The sequence below is a fragment of the Oncorhynchus clarkii genome, chromosome 12 (assembly GCF_045791955.1).
Source record: "Oncorhynchus clarkii lewisi isolate Uvic-CL-2024 chromosome 12, UVic_Ocla_1.0, whole genome shotgun sequence".
NCBI lineage: Eukaryota > Metazoa > Chordata > Actinopteri > Salmoniformes > Salmonidae > Oncorhynchus > Oncorhynchus clarkii.
The window spans coordinates 97,346,250-97,361,249 of record NC_092158.1 but is presented as its reverse complement, the minus strand read 5'-3'; the positions used below and the strand labels follow the sequence as shown (position 1 = coordinate 97,361,249).

Sequence of the window (15,000 nt, the reverse complement as noted above, 5' to 3'; positions counted from 1 at the left end):
CAATCACACCTCTAGGACAAACACACACACACAGGGATGGAAGATTCACACTGATCGTCATCGGGATCTGTTTCCGTGGCGATGGACCGAGGCCAAGAACACATCGTGGCCATGACAACTCAGCCACGGAACTCAGAGACCTGTGTGTGGTTCTGCTCAGACTTTCCCCTCCAAGGTCAGACACAAACCTCTTGGAACCGAGAAGGACCCTGGAGGAAACCTTATATTTCAATGTGTGTGTGTGTGTGTGTGTGTGTGTGGGTGTGTGTGTGTGTGTGTCCATATGGTGACAGTGTAACTATGTAAATGCAAACTCAATAAGAGTTTCAGAGAGGACACCATCTGTTCCAAGACCTCCTCTATCACACTCTATTCATCCCTTTCTCTCTCTCCATCCCTGTCTCTCTCTCCATCCCTTTCTCTCTCCTCTCTCTCCATCTCTTTCCCTCTCTCTCTCTCTCCATCCCTTTCCCTCTCTCCTCTCTCTCTCTTCATCCCTTTCCCTCTCCTCTCTCTCTCCATCCCTTTCTCTCTCTCCTCTCTCTCTCCATCCCTTTCTCTCTCCTCTCTCTCTCCATCCCTTTCTCTCTCCTCTCTCTCCATCTCTTTCCCTCGAACCTCTCTCTCTCCATCCCTTTCTCTCTCCTCTCTCTCCATCCCTTTCCCTCTCCTCTCTCTCTCTCCATCCCTGTCTCTCTCTCCATCCCTTTCTCTCTCCTCTCTCTCCATCTCTTTCCCTCTCTCCTCTCTCTCTCTCCATCCCTTTCCCACTCTCTCTCCTCTCTCTCCATCCCTTTCTCTCTCTTCTCTCTCTCCATCCCTTTCCCTCTCTTCTCTCTCTCCATCCCTTTCCCTCTCTTCTCTCTCTCCATCCCTTTCCCTCTCTCCTCTCTCTCCATCCCTTTCCCTCTCTTCTCTCTGTCCATCCCTTTCTCTCTCTCCTCTCTCCATCCCTTTCCCTCTCTTCTCTCTCTCCATCCCTTTCCCTCTCTTCTCTCTCTCCATCCCTTTCCCTCTCTTCTCTCTCCATCCCTTTCCCTCCCTTCTCTCTCCATCCCTTTCTCTGTCTTCTTTCCCTCTCTTCTCTCTCCATCCCTTTCTCTCTCTTCTCTCTCTCCATCCCTTTCTCTCTCTTCTCTCTCCATCCCTTTCCCTCTCTTCTCTCTCTCCATCCCTTTCCCTCTCTTCTCTCTCTCCATCCCTTTCTCTCTCTCCTCTCTCTCCATCCCTTTCCCTCTCTTCTCTCTCCATCCCTTTCTCTCTCTTCTCTCTCTCCATCCCTTTCCCTCTATCCATCCCTTTCTCTCTCTTCTCTCTCTCCATCCCTTTCCCTCTCTTCTCTCTCTCCATCCCTTTCTCTCTCTTCTCTCTCTCCATCCCTTTCCCTCTATTCTCTCTCCATCCCTTTCCCTCTCTTCTCTCTCTCCATCCCTTTCTCTCTCTTCTCTCTCTCCATCCCTTTCCCTCTCTTCTCTCTCCATCCCTTTCTCTCTCTTCTCTCTCTCCATCCCTTTCTCTCTCTCCTCTCTCTCCATCCCTTTCCCTCTCTTCTCTCTCCATCCCTTTCTCTCTCTTCTCTCTCTCCATCCCTTTCCCTCTCTCCATCCCTTTCTCTCTCTTCTCTCTCTCCATCCCTTTCCCTCTCTTCTCTCTCCATCCCTTTCCCTCTCTTCTCTCTCCATCCCTTTCCCTCTCTTCTCTCTCCATCCCTTTCCCTCTCTTCTCTCTCCATCCCTTTCTCTCTCTTCTCTCTCTCCATCCCTTTCTCTCTCTTCTCTCTCTCCATCCCTTTCCCTCTATTCTCTCTCCATCCCTTTCCCTCTCTTCTCTCTCCATCCCTTTCTCTCTCTTCTCTCTCTCCATCCTTTTCTCTCTCTTCTCTCTCTCCATCCCTTTCCCTCTGTTCTCTCTCCATCCCTTTCCCTCTCTTCTCTCTCCATCCCTTTCCCTCTCTTCTCTCTCCATCCCTTTCTCTCTCTTCTCTCTCTCCATCCCTTTCTCTCTCTTCTCTCTCTCCATCCCTTTCCCTCTCTTCTCTCTCCACCCCTTTCTCTCTCTTCTCTCACTCCATCCCTTTCTCTCTCTTCTCTCTCCATCCCTTTCCCTATATTCTCTCTCCATCCCTTTCTCGCTCTCCTCTCTCTCCATCCCTTTCTCTCTCTTCTCTCTCTCCACCCCTTTCTCTCTCTTCTCTCTCTCCATCCCTTTCCCTCTCTCCATCCCTTTCTCTCTCTTCTCTCTCCATTCCTTTCCCTCTCTTCTCTCTCTCCATCCCTTTCCCTCTCTTCTCTCTCCATCCCTTTCCCTCTCTCCATCCCTTCCTCTCTCTTCTCTCTCTCCATCCCTTTCCCTCTCTCCTCTCTCTCCATCTCTTTCCCTCTCTCCATCCCTTTCTCTCTCTTCTCTCTCCATCGCTTTCCCTCTCTCCATCCCTTTCTCTCTCTTCTCTCTCTCCATCCCTTTCTCTCTCTTCTCTCTCTCCATCCCTTTCCCCCTCTTCTCTCTCCATCCCTTTCTCTCTCTTCTCTCTCTCCATCCCTTTCCCTCTTCTCTCTCTCCATCCCTTTCCCTCTCTTCTCTCCATCCCTTTCCCTCTCTCCATCCCTTTCCCTCTCTTCTCTCTCCATCCCTTTCCCTCTCTTCTCTCTCTCCATCCCTTTCCCTCTATTCTCTCTCCATCCCTTTCTCTCTCTTCTCTCTCTCCATCCCTTTCTCTCTCTTCTCTCTCTCCATCCCTTTCTCTCTCTTCTCTCTCTCCATCCCTTTCCCTCTGTTCTCTCTCCATCCCTTTCCCTCTATTCTCTCTCCATCCCTTTCCCTCTCTTCTCTCTCTCCATCCCTTTCTCTCTCTTCTCTCTTCATCCCTTTCCCTCTCTCCATCCCTTTCTCTCTCTTCTCTCTCCATCCCTTTCCCTCTCTTCTCTCTCTCCATCCCTTTCCCTCTCTTCTCTCTCCATCCCTTTCTCTCTCTTCTCTCTCTCCATCCCTTTCCCTCTCTCCATCCCTTTCTCTCTCTTCTCTCTCTCCGTCCCTTTCCCTCTCTTCTCTCTCCATCCCTTTCTCTCTCTTCTCTCTCTCCATCCCTTTCTCTCTCTTCTCTCTCTCCATCCCTTTCCCTCTCTTCTCTCTCTCCATCCCTTTCTCTCTCCTCTCTCTCCATCCCTTTCCCTCTCCTCTCTCTCTCTCCATCCCTGTCTCTCTCTTCTCCCCCCTCATCCCTTTCCCTCTATTCTCTCTCCATCCCTTTCCCTCTCTTCTCTCTCTCCATCCCTTTCTCTCTCTTCTCTCTCTCTCCATCCCTTTCCCTCTCTTCTCTCTCCATCCCTTTCTCTCTCTTCTCTCTCTCCATCCCTTTCTCTCTCTCCTCTCTCTCCATCCCTTTCCCTCTCTTCTCTCTCCATCCCTTTCTCTCTCTTCTCTCTCTCCATCCCTTTCCCTCTCTCCATCCCTTTCTCTCTCTTCTCTCTCTCCATCCCTTTCCCTCTCTTCTCTCTCCATCCCTTTCTCTCTCTTCTCTCTCTCCATCCCTTTCTCTCTCTCCTCTCTCTCCATCCCTTTCCCTCTCTTCTCTCTCCATCCCTTTCTCTCTCTTCTCTCTCTCCATCCCTTTCTCTCTCTTCTCTCTCCATCCCTTTCTCTCTCTTCTCTCTCTCCATCCCTTTCCCTCTCTTCTCTCTCTCCATCCCTTTCCCTCTCTTCTCTCTCCATCGCTTTCTCTCTCTTCTCTCTCTCCATCCCTTTCCCTCTTCTCTCTCTCCATCCCTTTCTATCTCTTCTCTCTCTCCATCCCTCTCCCTCTATTCTCTCTCCATCCCTTTCTCTCTCTTCTCTCTCTCCATCCCTTTCCCACTTCTCTCTCTCCATCCCTTTCCCTCTCTTCTCTCCATCCCTTTCCCTCTCTCCATCCCTTTCCCTCTCTTCTCTCTCCATCCCTTTCCCTCTCTTCTTTCTCTCCATCCCTTTCTCTCTCTTCTCTCTCTCCATCCCTTTCTCTCTCTTCTCTCTCCATCCCTTCCCCTCTCTTCTCTCTCCATCCCTTTCCCTCTCTTCTTTCTCTCCATCCCTTTCTCTCTCTTCTCTCTCTCCATCTCTTTCTCTCTCTTCTCTCTCCATCCCTTTCCCTATATTCTCTCTCCATCCCTTTCTCGCTCTCCTCTCTCTCCATCCCTTTCTCTCTCTTATCTCTCTCCACCCCTTTCTCTCTCTTCTCTCTCTCCATCCCTTTCCCTCTCTCCATCCCTTTCTCTCTCTTCTCTCTCCATCCCTTTCCCTCTCTTCTCTCTCTCCATCCCTTTCCCTCTCTTCTCTCTCCATCCCTTTCCCTCTCTCCATCCCTTTCTCTCTCTTCTCTCTCTCCATCCCTTTCCCTCTCTCCTCTCTCTCCATCCCTTTCCCTCTCTCCATCCCTTTCTCTCTCTTCTCTCTCCATCGCTTTCCCTCTCTCCATCCCTTTCTCTCTCTTCTCTCTCTCCATCCCTTTCTCTCTCTTCTCTCTCTCCATCCCTTTCCCTCTCTTCTCTCTCCATCCCTGTCTCCCTCTTCTCTCTCTCCATCCCTTTCCCTCTTCTCTCTCTCCATCCCTTTCCCTCTCTTCTCTCCATCCCTTTCCCTCTCTCCATCCCTTTCCCTCTCTTCTCTCTCCATCCCTTTCCCTCTCTTCTCTCTCTCCATCCCTTTCCCTCTATTCTCTCTCCATGCCTTTCCCTCTCTTCTCTCTCTCCATCCCTTTCTCTCTCTTCTCTCTCTCCATCCCTTTCTCTCTCTTCTCTCTCCATCCCTTTCTCTCTCTTCTCTCTCTCCATCCCTTTCCCTCTCTTCTCTCTCTCCATCCCTTTCCCTCTCTTCTCTCTCCATCGCTTTCTCTCTCTTCTCTCTCTCCATCCCTTTCCCTCTTCTCTCTCTCCATCCCTTTCTATCTCTTCTCTCTCTCCATCCCTCTCCCTCTATTCTCTCTCCATCCCGTTCTCTCTCTTCTCTCTCTCCATCCCTTTCCCACTTCTCTCTCTCCATCCCTTTCCCTCTCTTCTCTCCATCCCTTTCCCTCTCTCCATCCCTTTCCCTCACTTCTCTCTCCATCCCTTTCCCTCTCTACTTTCTCACCATCCCTTTCTCTCTCTTCTCTCTCTCCATCCCTTTCTCTCTCTTCTCTCTCCATCCCTTCCCCTCTCTTCTCTCTCCATCCCTTTCCCTCTCTTCTTTCTCTCCATCCCTTTCTCTCTCTTCTCTCTCTCCATCCCTTTCTCTCTCTTCTCTCTCCATCCCTTCCCCTCTCTTATCTCTCCATCCCTTTCTCTCTCTTCTCTCTCTCCATCCCTTTCCCTCTCTACTCTTTCTCCATCCCTGTCCCTCTCTTCTCTCTCCATCCCTTTCTCTCTCTTCTCTCTCTCCATCCCTTTCCCTCTTCTCTCTCTCCATCCCTTTCTCTCTCTTCTCTCTCTCCATCCCTTTCTCTCTCTTCTCTCTCTCCATCCCTTTCTCTCTCTTCTCTCTCTCCATCCCTTTCCCTCTCTTCTCTCTCTCCATCCCTTTCCCTCTGTTCTCTCTCCATCCCTTTCCCTCTATTCTCTCTCCATCCCTTTCCCTCTCTTCTCTCTCTCCATCCCTTTCTCTCTCTTCTCTCTCTCCATCCCTTTCCCTCTCTCCATCCCTTTCTCTCTCTTCTCTCTCCATCCCTTTCCCTCTCTTCTCTCTCTCCATCCCTTTCCCTCTCTTCTCTCTCCATCCCTTTCTCTCTCTTCTCTCTCTACATCCCTTTCCCTCTCTCCATCCCTTTCTCTCTCTTCTCTCTCTCCGTCCCTTTCCCTCTCTTCTCTCTCCATCCCTTTCTCTCTCTTCTCTCTCTCCATCCCTTTCCCTCTCTCCATCCCTTTCTCTCTCTTCTCTCTCTCCATCCCTTTCCCTCTCTTCTCTCTCTCCATCCCTTTCTCTCTCCTCTCTCTCCATCCCTTTCCCTCTCCTCTCTCTCTCTCTCCATCCCTGTCTCTCTCTTCTCCCCCCTCATCCCTTTCCCTCTATTCTCTCTCCATCCCTTTCCCTCTCTTCTCTCTCTCAATCCCTTTCTCTCTCTTCTCTCTCTCTCCATCCCTTTCCCTCTCTTCTCTCTCCATCCCTTTCTCTCTCTTCTCTCTCTCCATCCCTTTCTCTCTCTCCTCTCTCTCCATCCCTTTCCCTCTCTTCTCTCTCCATCCCTTTCTCTCTCTTCTCTCTCTCCATCCCTTTCTCTCTCTTCTCTCTCTCCATCCCTTTCCCTCTATTCTCTCTCCATCCCTTTCCCTCTCTTCTCTCTCTCCATCCCTTTCTCTCTCTTCTCTCTCTCCATCCCTTTCCCTCTCTTCTCTCTCCATCCCTTTCTCTCTCTCCTCTCTCTCCATCCATTTCCCTCTCTTCTCTCTCCATCCCTTTCTCTCTCTTCTCTCTCCATCCCTTTCTCTCTCTTCTCTCTCTCCATCCCTTTCCCTCTCTCCATCCCTTTCTCTCTCTTCTCTCTCTCCATCCCTTTCCCTCTATTCTCTCTCCATCCCTTTCTCTCTCTTCTCTCTCTCCATCCCTTTCCCTCTCTCCATCCCTTTCTCTCTCTTCTCTCTCTCCATCCCTTTCCCTCTCTTCTCTCTCTCCATCCCTTTCCCTCTCTTCTCTCTCCATCCCTTTCCCTCTATTCTCTCTCCATCCCTTTCTCTCTCTTCTCTCTCTCCATCCCTTTCTCTCTCTTCTCTCTCTCCATCCCTTTCCCTCTGTTCTCTCTCCATCCCTTTCCCTCTCTTCTCTCTCCATCCCTTTCTCTCTCTTCTCTCTCTCCATCCCTTTCCCTCTGTTCTCTCTCATCCCTTTCCCTCTCTTCTCTCTCTCCATCCCTTTCTCTCTCTCCTCTCTCTCCATTCCTTTCCCTCTCTTCTCTCTCCATCCCTTTCCCTATATTCTCTCTCCATCCCTTTCTCTCTCTCCTCTCTCTCCATCCCTTTCTCTCTCTTCTCTCTCTCCATTCCTTTCTCTCTCTTCTCTCTCTCCATCCCTTTCCCTCTCTCCATCCCTTTCCCTCTCTTCTCTCTCTCCATCCATTTCCCTCTGTTCTCTCTCCATCCCTTTCCCTCTATTCTCTCTCCATCCCTTTCCCTCTCTTCTCTCTCTCCATCCCTTTCTCTCTCTCCATCCCTTTCCCTCTCTCCATCCCTTTCTCTCTCTTCTCTCTCCATCCCTTTCCCTCTCTTCTCTCTCTCCATCCCTTTCCCTCTCTTCTCTCTCCATCCCTTTCTCTCTTTTCTCTCTCTCCATCCCTTTCTCTCTCTTCTCTCTCTCCATCCCTTTCCCTCTCTCCTCTCTCTCCATCCCTTTCCCTCTCTCCATCCCTTTCTCTCTCTTCTCTCTCCATCGCTTTCCCTCTCTCCATCCCTTTCTCTCTCTTCTCTCTCCATCCCTTTCTCTCTCTTCTCTCTCTCCATCCCTTTCCCTCTCTTCTCTCTCTCCATCCCTTTCTCTCTCTTCTCTCTCTCCATCCCTTTCCCTCTCTTCTCTCTCCATCCCTTTCTCTCTCTCCTCTCTCTCCATCCATTTCCCTCTCTTCTCTCTCCATCCCTTTCTCTCTCTTCTCTCTCCATCCCTTTCTCTCTCTTCTCTCTCTCCATCCCTTTCCCTCTCTCCATCCCTTTCTCTCTCTTCTCTCTCTCCATCCCTTTCCCTCTATTCTCTCTCCATCCCTTTCTCTCTCTTCTCTCTCTCCATCCCTTTCCCTCTCTCCATCCCTTTCTCTCTCTTCTCTCTCTCCATCCCTTTCCCTCTCTTCTCTCTCTCCATCCCTTTCCCTCTCTTCTCTCTCCATCCCTTTCCCTCTATTCTCTCTCCATCCCTTTCTCTCTCTTCTCTCTCTCCATCCCTTTCTCTCTCTTCTCTCTCTCCATCCCTTTCCCTCTGTTCTCTCTCCATCCCTTTCCCTCTCTTCTCTCTCCATCCCTTTCTCTCTCTTCTCTCTCTCCATCCCTTTCCCTCTGTTCTCTCTCATCCCTTTCCCTCTCTTCTCTCTCTCTTCTCTCTCTCCATCCCTTTCTCTCTCTCCTCTCTCTCCATCCCTTTCCCTCTCTTCTCTCTCCATCCCTTTCCCTATATTCTCTCTCCATCCCTTTCTCTCTCTCCTCTCTCTCCATCCCTTTCTCTCTCTTCTCTCTCTCCATTCCTTTCTCTCTCTTCTCTCTCTCCATCCCTTTCCCTCTCTCCATCCCTTTCCCTCTCTTCTCTCTCTCCATCCATTTCCCTCTGTTCTCTCTCCATCCCTTTCGCTCTATTCTCTCTCCATCCCTTTCCCTCTCTTCTCTCTCTCCATCCCTTTCTCTCTCTCCATCCCTTTCCCTCTCTCCATCCCTTTCTCTCTCTTCTCTCTCCATCCCTTTCTCTCTCTTCTCTCTCTCCATCCCTTTCCCTCTCTTCTCTCTCCATCCCTTTCTCTCTCTTCTCTCTCTCCATCCCTTTCTCTCTCTTCTCTCTCTCCATCCCTTTCCCTCTCTCCTCTCTCTCCATCCCTTTCCCTCTCTCCATCCCTTTCTCTCTCTTCTCTCTCCATCGCTTTCCCTCTCTCCATCCCTTTCTCTCTCTTCTCTCTCCATCCCTTTCTCTCTCTTCTCTCTCTCCATCCCTTTCCCTCTCTTCTCTCTCCATCCCTTTCTCTCTCTTCTCTCTCTCCATCCCTTTCCCTCTTCTCTCTCTCCATCCCTTTCCCTCTCTTCTCTCCATCCCTTTCCCTCTCTCAATCCCTTTCCCTCTCTTCTCTCTCCATCCCTTTCCCTCTCTCCATCCCTTTCTCTCTCTTCTCTCTCCATCGCTTTCCCTCTCTCCATCCCTTTCTCTCTCTTCTCTCTCCATCCCTTTCTCTCTCTTCTCTCTCTCCATCCCTTTCCCTCTCTTCTCTCTCCATCCCTTTCTCTCTCTTCTCTCTCTCCATCCCTTTCCCTCTTCTCTCTCTCCATCCCTTTCCCTCTCTTCTCTCCATCCCTTTCCCTCTCTCCATCCCTTTACCTCTCTTCTCTCTCTCCATCCCTTTCTCTCTCTTCTCTCTCTCCATCCCTTTCTCTCTCTTCTCTATCCATCCCTTCCCCTCTCTTCTCTCTCCATCCCTTTCTCTCTCTTCTCTCTCTCCATCCCTTTCTCTCTCTTCTCTCTCTCCATCCCTTTCTCTCTCTTCTCTATCCATCCCTTCCCCTCTCTTCTCTCTCCATCCCTTTCTCTCTCTTCTCTCTCTCCATCCCTTTCCCTCTTCTCTCTCTCCATCCCTTTCTATCTCTTCTCTCTCTCCATCCCTCTCCCTCTATTCTCTCTCCATCCCTTTCTCTCTCTTCTCTCTCTCCATCCCTTTCCCACTTCTCTCTCTCCATCCCTTTCCCTCTCTTCTCTCCATCCCTTTCCCTCTCTCCATCCCTTTCCCTCTCTTCTCTCTCCATCCCTTTCCCTCTCTTCTTTCTCTCCATCCCTTTCTCTCTCTTCTCTCTCTCCATCCCTTTCTCTCTCTTCTCTCTCCATCCCTTCCCCTCTCTTCTCTCTCCATCCCTTTCCCTCTCTTCTTTCTCTCCATCCCTTTCTCTCTCTTCTCTCTCTCCATCCCTTTCTCTCTCTTCTCTCTCCATCCCTTTCCCTATATTCTCTCTCCATCCCATACTCTCTCTCCTCTCTCTCCATCCCTTTCTCTCTCTTATCTCTCTCCACCCCTTTCTCTCTCTTCTCTCTCTCCATCCCTTTCCCTCTCTCCATCCCTTTCTCTCTCTTCTCTCTCCATCCCTTTCCCTCTCTTCTCTCTCTCCATCCCTTTCCCTCTCTTCTCTCTCCATCCCTTTCCCTCTCTCCATCCCTTTCTCTCTCTTCTCTCTCTCCATCCCTTTCCCTCTCTCCTCTCTCTCCATCCCTTTCCCTCTCTCCATCCCTTTCTCTCTCTTCTCTCTCCATCGCTTTCGCTCTCTCCATCCCTTTCTCTCTCTTCTCTCTCTCCATCCCTTTCTCTCTCTTCTCTCTCTCCATCCCTTTCCCTCTCTTCTCTCTCCATCCCTTTCTCCCTCTTCTCTCTCTCCATCCCTTTCCCTCTTCTCTCTCTCCATCCCTTTCCCTCTCTTCTCTCCATCCCTTTCCCTCTCTCCATCCCTTTCCCTCTCTTCTCTCTCCATCCCTTTCCCTCTCTTCTCTCTCTCCATCCCTTTCCCTCTATTCTCTCTCCATGCCTTTCCCTCTCTTCTCTCTCTCCATCCCTTTCTCTCTCTTCTCTCTCTCCATCCCTTTCTCTCTCTTCTCTCTCCATCCCTTTCTCTCTCTTCTCTCTCTCCATCCCTTTCCCTCTCTTCTCTCTCTCCATCCCTTTCCCTCTCTTCTCTCTCCATCGCTTTCTCTCTCTTCTCTCTCTCCATCCCTTTCCCTCTTCTCTCTCTCCATCCCTTTCTATCTCTTCTCTCTCTCCATCCCTCTCCCTCTATTCTCTCTCCATCCCTTTCTCTCTCTTCTCTCTCTCCATCCCTTTCCCACTTCTCTCTCTCCATCCCTTTCCCTCTCTTCTCTCCATCCCTTTCCCTCTCTCCATCCCTTTCACTCTCTTCTCTCTCCATCCCTTTCCCTCTCTTCTTTCTCTCCATCCCTTTCTCTCTCTTCTCTCTCTCCATCCCTTTCTCTCTCTTCTCTCTCCATCCCTTCCCCTCTCTTCTCTCTCCATCCCTTTCCCTCTCTTCTTTCTCTCCATCCCTTTCTCTCTCTTCTCTCTCTCCATCCCTTTCTCTCTCTTCTCTCTCCATCCCTTCCCCTCTCTTATCTCTCCATCCCTTTCTCTCTCTTCTCTCTCTCCATCCATTTCCCTCTCTCCATCCCTTTCCCTCTCTACTCTTTCTCCATCCCTTTCCCTCTCTTCTCTCTCCATCCCTTTCTCTCTCTTCTCTCTCTCCATCCCTTTCCCTCTTCTCTCTCTCCATCCCTTTCTCTCTCTTCTCTCTCTCCATCCCTTTCTCTCTCTTCTCTCTCTCCATCCCTTTCTCTCTCTTCTCTCTCTCCATCCCTTTCCCTCTCTTCTCTCTCTCCATCCCTTTCCCTCTGTTCTCTCTCCATCCCTTTCCCTCTATTCTCTCTCCATCCCTTTCCCTCTCTTCTCTCTCTCCATCCCTTTCTCTCTCTTCTCTCTCTCCATCCCTTTCCCTCTCTCCATCCCTTTCTCTCTCTTCTCTCTCCATCCCTTTCCCTCTCTTCTCTCTCTCCATCCCTTTCCCTCTCTTCTCTCTCCATCCCTTTCTCTCTCTTCTCTCTCTCCATCCCTTTCCCTCTCTCCATCCCTTTCTCTCTCTTCTCTCTCTCCGTCCCTTTCCCTCTCTTCTCTCTCCATCCCTTTCTCTCTCTTCTCTCTCTCCATCCCTTTCCCTCTCTCCATCCCTTTCTCTCTCTTCTCTCTCTCCATCCCTTTCCCTCTCTTCTCTCTCTCCATCCCTTTCTCTCTCCTCTCTCTCCATCCCTTTCCCTCTCATCTCTCTCTCTCTCCATCCCTGTCTCTCTCTTCTCCCCCCTCATCCCTTTCCCTCTATTCTCTCTCCATCCCTTTCCCTCTCTTCTCTCTCTCAATCCCTTTCTCTCTCTTCTCTCTCTCTCCATCCCTTTCCCTCTCTTCTCTCTCCATCCCTTTCCCTCTCTTCTCTCTCTCCATCCCTTTCCCTCTTCTCTCTCTCCATCCCTTTCTCTCTCTCCTCTCTCTCCATCCCTTTCCCTCTCTTCTCTCTCCATCCCTTTCTCTCTCTTCTCTCTCTCCATCCCTTTCTCTCTCTTCTCTCTCTCCATCCCTTTCCCTCTATTCTCTCTCCATCCCTTTCCCTCTCTTCTCTCTCTCCATCCCTTTCTCTCTCTTCTCTCTCTCCATTCCTTTCCCTCTCTTCTCTCTCCATCCCTTTCTCTCTCTCCTCTCTCTCCATCCATTTCCCTCTCTTCTCTCTCCATCCCTTTCTCTCTCTTCTCTCTCCATCCCATTCTCTCTCTTCTCTCTCTCCATCCCTTTCCCTCTCTCCATCCCTTTCTCTCTCTTCTCTCTCTCCATCCCTTTCCCTCTCTTCTCTCTCCATCCCTTTCCCTCTATTCTCTCTCCATCCCTTTCTCTCTCTTCTCTCTCTCCATCCCTTTCCCTCTCTCCATCCCTTTCTCTCTCTTCTCTCTCTCCATCCCTTTCCCTCTCTTCTCTCTCTCCATCCCTTTCCCTCTCTTCTCTCTCCATCCCTTTCCCTCTATTCTCTCTCCATCCCTTTCTCTCTCTTCTCTCTCTCCATCCCTTTCTCTCTCTTCTCTCTCTCCATCCCTTTCCCTCTGTTCTCTCTCCATCCCTTTCCCTCTCTTCTCTCTCCATCCCTTTCTCTCTCTTCTCTCTCTCCATCCCTTTCCCTCTGTTCTCTCTCATCCCTTTCCCTCTCTTCTCTCTCTCTTCTCTCTCTCCATCCCTTTCTCTCTCTCCTCTCTCTCCATCCCTTTCCCTCTCTTCTCTCTCCATCCCTTTCCCTATATTCTCTCTCCATCCCTTTCTCTCTCTCCTCTCTCTCCATCCCTTTCTCTCTCTTCTCTCTCTCCATTCCTTTCTCTCTCTTCTCTCTCTCCATCCCTTTCCCTCTCTCCATCCCTTTCCCTCTCTTCTCTCTCTCCATCCCTTTCCCTCTCTTCTCTCTCTCCATCCATTTCCCTCTGTTCTCTCTCCATCCCTTTCCCTCTATTCTCTCTCCATACCTTTCCCTCTCTTCTCTCTCGCCAGCCCGTTCTCTCTCTCCCTCCCTTTCCCTCTCTCCATCCCTTTCTCTCTCTTCTCTCTCCATCCCTTTCCCTCTCTTCTCTCTCTCCATCCCTTTCCCTCTCTTCTCTCTCCATCCCTTTCTCTCTCTTCTCTCTCTCCATCCCTTTCTCTCTCTTCTCTCTCTCCATCCCTTTCCCTCTCTCCTCTCTCTCCATCCCTTTCCCTCTCTCCATCCCTTTCTCTCTCTTCTCTCTCCATCGCTTTCCCTCTCTCCATCCCTTTCTCTCTCTTCTCTCTCCATCCCTTTCTCTCTCTTCTCTCTCTCCATCCCTTTCCCTCTCTTCTCTCTCCATCCCTTTCTCTCTCTTCTCTCTCTCCATCCCTTTCCCTCTTCTCTCTCTCCATCCCTTTCCCTCTCTTCTCTCCATCCCTTTCCCTCTCTCAATCCCTTTCCCTCTCTTCTCTCTCCATCCCTTTCCCTCTCTCCATCCCTTTCTCTCTCTTCTCTCTCCATCGCTTTCCCTCTCTCCATCCCTTTCTCTCTCTTCTCTCTCCATCCCTTTCTCTCTCTTCTCTCTCTCCATCCCTTTCCCTCTCTTCTCTCTCCATCCCTTTCTCTCTCTTCTCTCTCTCCATCCCTTTCCCTCTTCTCTCTCTCCATCCCTTTCCCTCTCTTCTCTCCATCCCTTTCCCTCTCTCCATCCCTTTACCTCTCTTCTCTCTCTCCATCCCTTTCTCTCTCTTCTCTCTCTCCATCCCTTTCTCTCTCTTCTCTATCCATCCCTTCCCCTCTCTTCTCTCTCCATCCCTTTCTCTCTCTTCTCTCTCTCCATTCCTTTCCCTCTCTCCATCCCTTTCCCTCTCTTCTCTCTCTCCATCCCTTTCCCTCTCTTCTCTCTCTCCATCCCTTTCCCTCTCTTCTCTCTCCATCCCTTTCCCTCTCTTCTCTCTCTCCATCCCTTTCCCTCTTCTCTCTCTCCATCCCTTTCTCTCTCTTCTCTCTCTCCATCCCTTTCTCTCTCTTCTCTCTCTCCATCCCTTTCTATGTGGGAAAAGCTATAAGCATGCCATAGGGAGTTCATAACAGCTTTATAAAGCTATGATGTCATAGGGAGTTCATAACAGATTTGGAAAGCTATAAGCATGTCATAGAGAGTTCATAACAGTTTTAGAAAGCTATAAGCATGTCATAGGGAGTTCATAACAGCTTTATAAAGCTATAAGTATGCCATAGGGAGTTCATAACAGTTTTAGAAAGCTATAAGCATGCCATAGGGAGTTCATAACAGTTTTAGAAAGTTATAAGCATGCCATAGGGAGTTCATAACAGCATTGGAAAGCTATAAGCATGCCATAGGGAGTTCATAACAGCATTAGAAAGCTATAAGCATGTCATAGGGAGTTCATAACAGCTTTAGAAAGCTATAAGCATGTCATAGGGAGTTCATAACAGCTTTTAGAGTCTATAAGCATGTCATAGGGAGTTCATAACAGCTTTTAGAGTCTATAAGCATGCCATAGGGAGTTTCTTTGGGTAACTACACATCAATATTGAAACTAAGAAAGGTGTCTCTGTGTGTGTGTGTGTGTGTTCCCAACTGCAGTAATGACCAGGTCTGTAGTCTCTCTGAATGCCTGTTGCCATGGGAACAGCTGGCAGCAGAACAGAACAGACCTAGACTCTACTTCTTAGACAATGCTGTCCTCCTGTCTCTCTTCCTCATCTCTCTCTCAAAACCTCTTCCTCTTCCTCATCCCTGTCTCTCTACCTCTTCCTCATCTTTCTCTCTATATCCCTCCCTTTCTCCCTGTCTCTCTTCCTCATCTCTCTCTCTCTCTATCCCTCCCCTTCTCTCTGTCTCTCTACCTCTTCCTCATCGTTCTCTCTATATCCCTCCCTTTCTCCCTTGTCTCTCTTCCTCATCTCTCTCTCTCTCTATCCCTCCCCTTCTCTCTGTTTCTCTACCTCTTCCTCATCTTCCTCATCCCTGTCTCTCTTCCTCATCTTTCTTCCTGTCTCTCTACCTCTTCCTCATCTTTCTTCCTGTCTCTCTACCTCTTCCTCATCCCTGTCTCTCTTCCTCATCCCTGTCTCTCTTCCTCATCCCTGTCTCTCTCTCTCTCTATCTCTCGCTCGCTCCCTCCCTCCCTCTCCCTCTCTCTCTAAGGAATATCAGTGTCCATGTCAGAGAGATTACCTGCTTTCCAATTCTCATTCAGACACAAGCACACGCGCGCACACACACGCGCGCACACACACACACACACACACACACACACACACACACACACAC

The 15,000-nt window shown here is 49.9% G+C and overlaps 1 protein-coding gene across 1 annotated transcript in view; it reads right to left on the bottom strand.

The window, feature by feature from the left end:
* Positions 1 to 15,000, bottom strand: part of LOC139421712 (protein kinase C beta type-like) — a 143,944-nt gene that overhangs the window by 35,958 nt on the left and 92,986 nt on the right. The window lies entirely within an intron of this gene.